The sequence below is a fragment of the Bufo gargarizans genome, chromosome 2 (assembly GCF_014858855.1).
Source record: "Bufo gargarizans isolate SCDJY-AF-19 chromosome 2, ASM1485885v1, whole genome shotgun sequence".
Lineage (NCBI taxonomy): Eukaryota > Metazoa > Chordata > Amphibia > Anura > Bufonidae > Bufo > Bufo gargarizans.
Window position 1 is genome coordinate 716,432,934 of NC_058081.1, and position 9,960 is coordinate 716,442,893.

Here is a 9,960-nt window from a genome sequence, read left to right on the forward strand (position 1 = left end):
AAGCGCACGTTGGTAGACGCGCTACTGAGAGCATTCCCAAATGTCACAGGGGAACAAGTGGAAGCCCAAGGCCAAGGCAGAGGAGGAGCAAGAGGTCGCCAAGGCAGCTGTGTCACTGCCAGCTCCTCTGAGGGCAGGGTTAGCATGGCAGAGATGTGGAAAAGTTTTGTCAACACGCCACAGCTAACTGCACCACCACCTGATACGCAACGTGTTAGCAGGAGGCAACATTTCACTAACATGGTGGAACAGTACGTGTGCACACCCCTCCACGTACTGACTGATGGTTCGGCCCCATTCAACTTCTGGGTCTCTAAATTGTCCACGTGGCCAGAGCTAGCCTTTTATGCCTTGGAGGTGCTGGCCTGCCCGGCGGCCAGCGTTTTGTCTGAACGTGTATTCAGCACGGCCGGGGGACGTCATTACAGACAAACGCAGCCGCCTGTCTACAGCCAATGTGGACAAGCTGACGTTCATAAAAATGAACCAGGCATGGATCCCACAGGATCTGTCCGTCCCTTGTCCAGATTAGACATTAACTACCTCCCCTTAACCATATATTATTGTACTCCAGGGCACTTCCTCATTCAATCCTATTTTTATTTTCATTTTACCATTATATTGCGAGGGCTACCCAAAGTTGAATGAACCTCTCCTGTGTCTGGGTGCCGGGGCCTAAATATATGCCAATGGACTGTTCCAATGTTGGGTGACGTGAAGCCTGATTCTCTGCTATGACATGCAGAATGATTCTCTGCTGACATGAAGCCAGATTGTCTGTTACGGGACCTCTCTCCTCTGCCTGTGTGCTGGGCCTAAATATATGCCAATGGACTGTTGCAGTGGTGGCTGACGTGAAGCCTCATTCTCTGCTATGACATGCAGACTGATTCTCTGCTGACATGAAGCCAGATTCTCTGTTACGGGACCTCTCTCCTCTGCCTGTGTGTGTGCTGGGCCTAAATATCTGACAATGGACTGTTGCAGTGGTGGCTGACGTGAAGTCTCATTCTCTGCTATGACATGCAGACTGATTCTCTGCTGACATGAAGACAGATTCTCTGTTACGGGACCTCCCTCCTCTGCCTGGGTGCTGGGCCTAAATATATGCCAATGGACTGTTGCAGTGGTGGCTGACGTGAAGCCTCATTCTCTGCTATGACATGCAGACTAATTCTCTGCTGACATGAAGACAGATTCTCTGTTACGGGACCTCTCTCCTCTGCCTGTGTGTGTGCTGGGCCTATATATATGCCAATGGATTGTTCCAATGTTGGGTGACGTGAAGCCTGATTCTCTGCTATGACATGCAGACTGATTCTCTGCTGACATGAAGCCAGATTCTCTGTTACGGGACCTCTCTCCTCTGCCTGTGTGTGTGCTGGGCCTAAATATATGCCAATGGACTGTTGCAGTGGTGGCTGACGTGAAGCCTCATTCTCTGCTATGACATGCAGACTGATTCTCTGCTGACATGAAGCCAGATTCTCTGTTACGGGACCTCTCTCCTCTGCCTGGGTGCTGGGCCTAAATATATGCCAATGGACTGTTGCAGTGGTGGCTGACGTGAAGCCTCATTCTCTGCTATGACATGCAGACTAATTCTCTGCTGACATGAAGCCAGATTCTCTGTTACGGGACCTCCCTCCTCTGCCTGGGTGCTGGGCCTAAATATATGCCAATGGACTGTTGCAGTGGTGGCTGACGTGAAGCCTCATTCTCTGCTATGACATGCAGACTAATTCTCTGCTGACATGAAGCCAGATTCTCTGTTACGGGACCTCTCTCCTCTGCCTGGGTGCTGGGCCTAAATTTATGAAAATGGACTCTTACAGTGGTGGGTGACGTGAAGCCAGATTCTCTGCTATGGGACCTCTCTCCAATTGATTTTGGTTAATTTTTATTTATTTAATTTTTATTTTAATTCATTTCCCTATCCACATTTGTTTGCAGGGGATTTACCTACATGTTGCTGCCTTTTGCAGCCCTCTAGCTCTTTCCTGGGCTGTTTTACAGCCTTTTTAGTGCCGAAAAGTTCGGGTCCCCATTGACTTCAATGGGGTTCGGGTTCGGGACGAAGTTCGGATCTGGTTCGGATCCCGAACCCGAACATTTCCGGGATGTTCGGCCGAACTTCTCGAACCCGAACATCCAGGTGTTCGCTCAACTCTAGTCCCGAACCCAAACTTTGACCTGAAGTTCAGCCGAACCCGACGAACCCGAACATCCACGGGTCCGCTCATCCCTAGTCAGTAAGGCATTTTTGTTTTTATTTAAAGTAAAACCGGCGTAGTTTCCAATAGTAACCTTTTCAGTTTTCGCCTCAGGCAGCAGAAAGGCTTGGTGCACCCCTGAGAACCATCCTTAGTTTTCAGAGGCTGCTGCGTTATACAGGGTGGTCCAAAAGTATGAGGCACCTGAATATATGGAAGACGCTGGTTGGGAACACCATTCAGTGTGTGGAATGTTGCTAAGGGGAAGAAACTCGCTTTTGCATAGTTTACCTTCTAGTTCGTACTCCCCAACATCAAAAGGCCGGATTGCATCCTGAACTACCGTGTTTTTTGCTTTATAAGACGCACTTTTTTTCCCCAAAAGTGCGTCTTATAAAGCGAATACTAGTGAGCGCTTCAATTATGGAAGCACTCACTAGTATACATTAGGTGCTGTGAGAGGGGAGTGAAGCGCTGCGAGCGCTTCCTGTACTCTCCCTCCCTGGTCTTCCTTCCTGGGGCCACAGGCACACTTTCTTGACCGCATACAGCGCCAGGAGGTAGTGAGCACACTATGACCACTGTGGGCCAGTCCGAGCCTGCCTATAGTTATAAAGTCCTCTGTGCCCCCTAATAAAGTCCTCTGGGCCCCTAGTCTCCCACCCCTGCACAAGTGGCATATAACACAGTAGACTTACTAGACTTTATACATATATTCAATGTACAGCACCTCAACCAGCCTAGGTTTATATAAAAAACGTGTTAGATTATTTATTATATTTAAATGTATCCATATGGTGGGCCCCCAAAATAAATTTTACTGGTGGGCCTAGGTGCCCCAGTCCGACACTGACTATAGAGGGGGCACAGAGGACTTTATTACCTATGGAGAGGGCACAGAGGACTTTATTACTATAGAGTGGACACAGAGGACTTTATTACTATGGAGGGGGCACAGAGGGCATTACTAATGTGAAGGGGGCACAATGGGCATTTTTACTATAGAGGGGGCACAGAGCCAGAGGGCATTACTACAATGAAGGGGACACAGTGGGAATTATTACTGTGAAGGGGGCACAGTGGGCATTATTACTGTGAAAGGGGCACATAGAGGGCATAACTACTGTAAGAGGGCACAATGTGGGCATAACTGCTGTGAGAAAGCACACATCTGTACAAAACTACTGTGAAGGTTGTACAATGAGGGCAATACTACTGTAAGGGGGTACAATTTTTAAAAAAAATCTGGGGGGAAGGTTGCCAGAGAAAGGACCTACCCCGGGTGCCAAATACCCTAGGCACGCCACTGTCTATTATACCTTGTACCTCACATATCAGTACACAGCTGTATATGCTATATTTCTGTACACACTACATCTACTGTATTATACCTCGTACCTCAGTACACTGCTGTGTATACTATATATCGATACACACTACATCTACTGTATTATACCTCGTACCTCAGTACACTGCTGTGTATACTATATATCGATACACACTACATCTATTAAGCCTTGTATCTGTACCCCCTGTGGGCCAGTCTGAGCTTGTGCATAACTACAATATTTCAGTTTGGAATAAATTAATCTGGATTCTTCACACATACCTGATCACTTGAGTTGATCGCTGTCTGACGAGAGTCTAAAGTAAGTGCACAGTTCAATATAGATTGCCATTGTTACATGGAACCATTGAGCATGATAGTTATTGTCAGGATATTGGGTCAGAACATAGATATACAGGACCTATGACAATGATGATGTCATCACAGGTCCTGGCAGATGCTTCTATCTAACCAGGGACCTACACATGTTCTGTGCAGTTCCCTTACTAGATGAACAGGACTTGCGATGCTAAAGATGATGTCATCACAGATCCTGGCAGATGTTCCTATCTAACCTAGGAGCTGCACCATTCTTTGTGCAGGTCCTTTACTAGATGTACAGGACCTATGATGACATACTGTATTTACAGGTGCTTTAGCTTTCTCCACTGATACTATACTGGAGCGGGGCTTATCCTCTACTGTGGGCCCATTTTCACTATGGGCCCCATAGCAATTGCATGGTCTGCCTCTATTGGAGGTATGCCACTGATACGAAGTATTAGTTGATATTTTGGCTACTTGCATCAAGGGTCTTGTATTGTCTTGTGCGTCACTTCACATAAAGTGGAGTTATCACTTAAAATCTTAGAAAAAGTCTATCTACACCACTTCTCCCAAGCAAATGCTTCTATGATAATACTAAGAGCATAAAAAGAAAGAAAAGAAAAATGTGAAGGATCGTAAAGATGGACTTGCAGGAGGGAGATCGGAGAGACGCTTACCTGGTTGCTGGAAAAGCACGGATCAAAATGAGAAATTTTCCCTGCTGCTCGTCTTGCCGCCAGTCTCGAGGAACCCGGAGTGCGCAGCTGAATAAAAGAAGACAAGGTAACTGGCGGAGCAGCAAAGAGGGATCATGCCACATGCATAGAAGAACTTGCTTTAGTGATGACAATTCAACGCGTTTCAGGACTGTCCTTGTTCCTCTGTCAGGTAAGTACACCATTGGTTAGTAAAACATAGCAATACAGGTTAAAATATTGTAGTTTTGACAGCAAAGAATGGTTCAAAGTTCAGAGTGGAGGGGGGGACAGCATAAACGCTGCCCCTCATATGTCATTGAGATTGGAAGATAAAATAACATAGATACAATCCAAAACGGGAAAAAGAGAAGAATAAAAATAAACAAAAATACAACTGGTCCTCCGAGTCAGTTAGTCAGTTAGTCCATTGTAAGTAAAACACAGTCAATTGTTTAGTAGGTTAGGAGGCTGAAAGATATTTACTACTCACAGATATTAGACCTTGTGACCCTGTGAATTTGGTAGACGGCCACTAGAGGGAAACAAAAGCACATATGGTCAAAGAGACCTGCAGTGAAATAAATAAATAATTAAACCTTAGATTCAAACATATGTCTACCATACAATGTATCCACATAAAAAAAAAAATATTATATATATATATATCAAATAAATATCCTTTCTGCTTCCCTTTCGATAAATGGTATCAACAGAAAGCTCAACTAAGAGGCCGGATTTTTATGCTGAGGCTAAAGGGGTCATCTGTTTTGGATACTCTTTTTTCATAGAGCACCTCCATAGTGATCCACTGTAATTAATGTTGATTCGCCGTTTCAGGGAAAATTTGATTAGTTGCAAAGCCGAATTTTCTTGGCAGTGAATCGATTTTTCCTTGAAATGGTGTAAAAAACAAAACAAAAATAAATAATACTTACCTCATCAATTTGCTTGCGACAGGCCGTCCGCCTTCATCTTGATCGAAGATCTCACACGAAATCTCATGCACGATGATGTATGACAACATCATGGTGGCCGACATGATGACGTCATCACAGGCCACGCGAGATTTCACGCCAGCGGTCTGCAAAGTATGATACATATGATATATATATATATATGAGATACCGTGATCAGCTATGAACGAGACTACTTACAAAAAAGCAGCCAAATTAAATTTTTGAATACTTTGCTCAACATTAGTTGTAATTTACAAGCAGAGGATAGGCTATTGTTTGTGAAGGGTTGGACTACTCCTTTAATAGCACTGGCAGAAGCTGACCGAACACCATCTATGCGGCATCTAAGCGACTACAAACAGGCCGAAAGTAGTGTTGAGCGAAGTCGCTTTGGTCAAAACTTTGTTATAATGATGTAGAGATTCTTCTGTCGTTAGCTTTCAAATGTATGGGCTTTGGTGAGGCGGAATGGGCTATGAGGCTCTATGAAATCTAGTTATACAGAACTGATAACTTTTTTGGGAACTTTGCTGAGTGTTGCAGAGAGAGGAACTTAAGAATCGAGTTAACTATGCAACGTGATGGGCAGGCAAACTTCCACTTTTGTCTGTGGTGTAAGTCCGTCTGCGAGATCCTTAAAGGGAATGTGTCAACAGAAAATTACTTTTTCTGTTGACACAGAAAAAGGTTTGGTGAGGAAGGAAGTCATGGCATTATTGTTTTACAGGCTAACCAAGCAGTAGAGTACCTCAATAGAGATGGCCTTGCGGTTCAACCGGTGGTCTTTTTGCAGCGAACTTTGCGCGTTTGCGATTCGACGAACATGCAAACATATGGCGATGTCCGCTGGCGCCATATTCTTTTGCATTGCGCCAAACTTTGACCCATGACACATCCATCAGGTGGGACAGGACAGCCAATTGAGAAGTTTCAGCACATGGACATACCCCAACCCTATAAAAAGAACCCTCATTTTACATTCAGTGTTTTGCCAGTGTAGGGAGAAGTTGCTTTGTGGAGCAGGGACAGGCTGTTAGGGACACCAACCGCTAGCTAATAGGGCCACAAAAGTCCATTTAAAGACAGGTATAGGTGTGTTATCGATAGGTGTGATACACAGAGGGGTGTGATATACTTATAATATACTTTCTAACATAGAAAGTACAGTGGGATGCAAAAGTTTGGGCAACCTTGTTAATCGTCATGATTTTCCTGTATAAATCGTTGGTTGTTATGATAAAAAATGTCAGTTAAATATATCATATAGGAGACACACACAGTGATATCTGAGAAGTGAAATGAAGTTTATTGGATTTACAGAAAGTGTGCTATAATTGTTTAAACAAAATTAGGCAGGTGCATAAATTTGGGCACCACAAAAAAGAAATGAAATCAATATTTAGTAGATCCTCCTTTTGCAGAAATTACAGCCTCTAAACGCTTCCTGTAGGTTCCAATGAGAGTCTGGATTCTGCTTGAAGGTATTTTGGACCATTCCTCTTTACAAAACATCTTTAGTTCATTCAGGTTTGATGGCTTCCGAGCATGGACAGCTCTCTTTAAGTCACACCACAGATTTTTAATTATATTCAGGTCTGGGGACTGAGATAGCCATTCCAGAGCGTTGTACTTGTTCCTCTGCATAAATGCCTTAGTGGATTTTGAGCAGTGTTTAGGGTCGTTGTCTTGTTGGAAGATCCAGCCCCGGCGCAGCTTCAGCTTTGTCACTGATTCCTGGACATTGGTCTCCAGAATCTGCTGATACTGAGTGGAATCCATGCGTCCCTCAACTTTGACAAGATTCCCAGTCCCTGCACTGGCCACACAGCCCCACAGCATGATGGAACCACCACCATATTTTACTGTAGGTAGCAGGTGTTTTTCTTGTTACGGCCAAATAACTCAATTTTTGTTTCATCAGTCCACAGCACCTTATTCAAAAATGAAGCTGGCTTGTCCAAATGTGCTTTAGACCACCTCAAGCGGCAGTTTTTGTGCTGTGGGCGGAGAAAAGGCTTCCTCTGCATCACTCTCGCATACAGCATCTCCTTGTGTAAAGTGCGCCGAATGGTTGAACGATGCACAGTGACTCCATCTGCAGCAAGATGATGTTGTAGGTCTTTGGTGCTGGTCTGCGTGTTGACTCTGACTGTTCTCACCATTCGTCGCTTCTGTCTATCCGAGATTTTTCTTGGTCTGCAACTTCGAGCCTTAACTTGAACTGAGCCTGTGGTCTTCCATTTCCTCAATATGTTCCTAACTGTGGAAACAGACGGCGGAAATCTCTGAGACAGCTTTCTGTATCCTTCCCCTAAACCATGATGGGGAACAATCTGTGTCTTCAGGTCATTTGAGAGTTGTTTTGAGACCCCCATGTTGCTACTCTTCAGAGAAAATTAAAAGAGGAGGGAAACTTACAATTGACCCCCTTAAATACTCTTTCTCATAATTGGATTCACCTGTGTATGTAGTCAGGGGTCACTGAGCTTACCAAGCCAATTTGAGTTCCAATAATTAGTTCTAAAGGTTTTGGAATTAATAAAATGACAACAACAGTGCCCAAATGTATGCACCTGCCGAATTTTGTTTGTCAGTTCACTTTTGGCTGCCAGCTTGTGGATCCTTGTACCTAGTTTCTTTGAAACCGGTTTATTTAAACTAGTTTTTTTTTGCCTCTTGCTGGCAGTCTTGTTTATTACTATTATTACTAGAATTATTTTCACTTCATTTTTAGCCAGAATCTTTGATGTGGCCGACCCTTCGGCCCTCCCCTGGGTCCATCAGTCCTTTACTGTCTGCTCTTATCTGCTGCTTACTCTGGTATTTAATTATGCTGTTCTATATGTTTGATATCATTCTTGAATAAAAATGTTGCCATGTATACCACAGTCTGCTGTTGCAGATATTTTTTTATGATATCAACAATAAAGTTGAAAATACCTATGTGTGGAGGTGTTCAATGTTTGTTTGGTTTAGTAACTATATATTTTGTCCTCCCGACATTATTACACATGTAGGTGTGGTGTTGTGCTCTCTATGAGTGCAAACTTTTAGTATACGGAAGGGGAGCTGCCGCCGGTCAGGGCATACTCCTAACTCAAGTGCCGTCACATTACCCTGGACATATACCGCTGTAAAAATGGAAAGTATAGCACTGCAGACTGGGAGGAAAGCACAAAGAAGAGGCGAGTAACTGCTTATTTCTTAGGTATACAGTGGCTTACAATAGTATTCACACCCCCCTTAACTTTTTTTTGTATTTTGGTGCCTCAAAACCTGGAATTAACATGGATTGTTTGAGGATTTGCTTAATTTAATTTACAGAACATGCCAAACTTTGAAGAGGTTTGTTTTTTTTTTTGCATTGTGAAGCAAACAACAAATAGGACAAAATAACAGAAAAGGTCAATGTGCATAACTATTCACCCCCCAAAGTCTATACTTTGTAGAGCCACCTTTTGCAGCAATCACAGCTCCAAGTCACTTTGAATAAGTCACTATGAGCTTGCCACATCTTACCACTGGGATTTTGACCATTCCTTCTTGCAAAACTGCTCCAGCTCCTTCAGGTTGTATGTTTGCACTTGTGAACAGCAATCTTTAAGTCTGACCACAGATTTTCTATTGGATTGAGATCTGGGCTTTGACTCGGCCATTCCAACACATTTACATGTTTCCCCTTAAACCACTCAAGTGTTGCTTTAGCCGTGTGTTTGGAGTCATTGTCCTGCTGGTAGGTGAACCTCCGTCCTAGCCTCAAATCACGCACAGAGTGGGACAGGTTTTGCTCAAGAATATCCCTGTATTTAGCACCATCCATCTTTCCCTCAACTCTGACCAGTATCCCAGTCCCATCCCCCAGCATGATGCTGCCACCACCATGTGTCACTGTGGGGATGGTGTTCTTTGTGTGATGTGTTGGGTTTGCACCAGACATAGCATTTTCTTTGATGGCCAAAAAGTTCAATTTTAGTCTCCTCGGACCAGAGCACCTTCCTCCATACATTTTGGGAGTCTCCCACATGCCTTTTCGCAAACTCACAATGTGCCTTTTTGTTTTTAGCTGAAAGTAATGGCTTTCTGCTGGCCACTCTGCCATAAATCCTAACTCTATGGAGCGTACGGCTTATTGTCGTCCTATGTACAGATACTCCAGTCTCTGCTGTGGAACTCTGCAGCTCCTCCAGGGTTACCTTAGGTCTCTGTGCTGCCTCTCTGTTTAATGCCCTCCTTGCCCAGTCCATGAGTTATGGTGTGCCATGTTCTTTTCATTTAGCTATGAGAGATTTGATGGTGCTCTTGGGGATCATCAAAGATTTGGATATTTTTTTATAACCTAACCCTGACTTGTACTTCTCAACAACATTGTCCCTTACTTGTTTGGAGAGTTCCTTGGTCTTCATGGCAGTGTTTGGTTAGTGATGCCTCTTGCTTAGGTG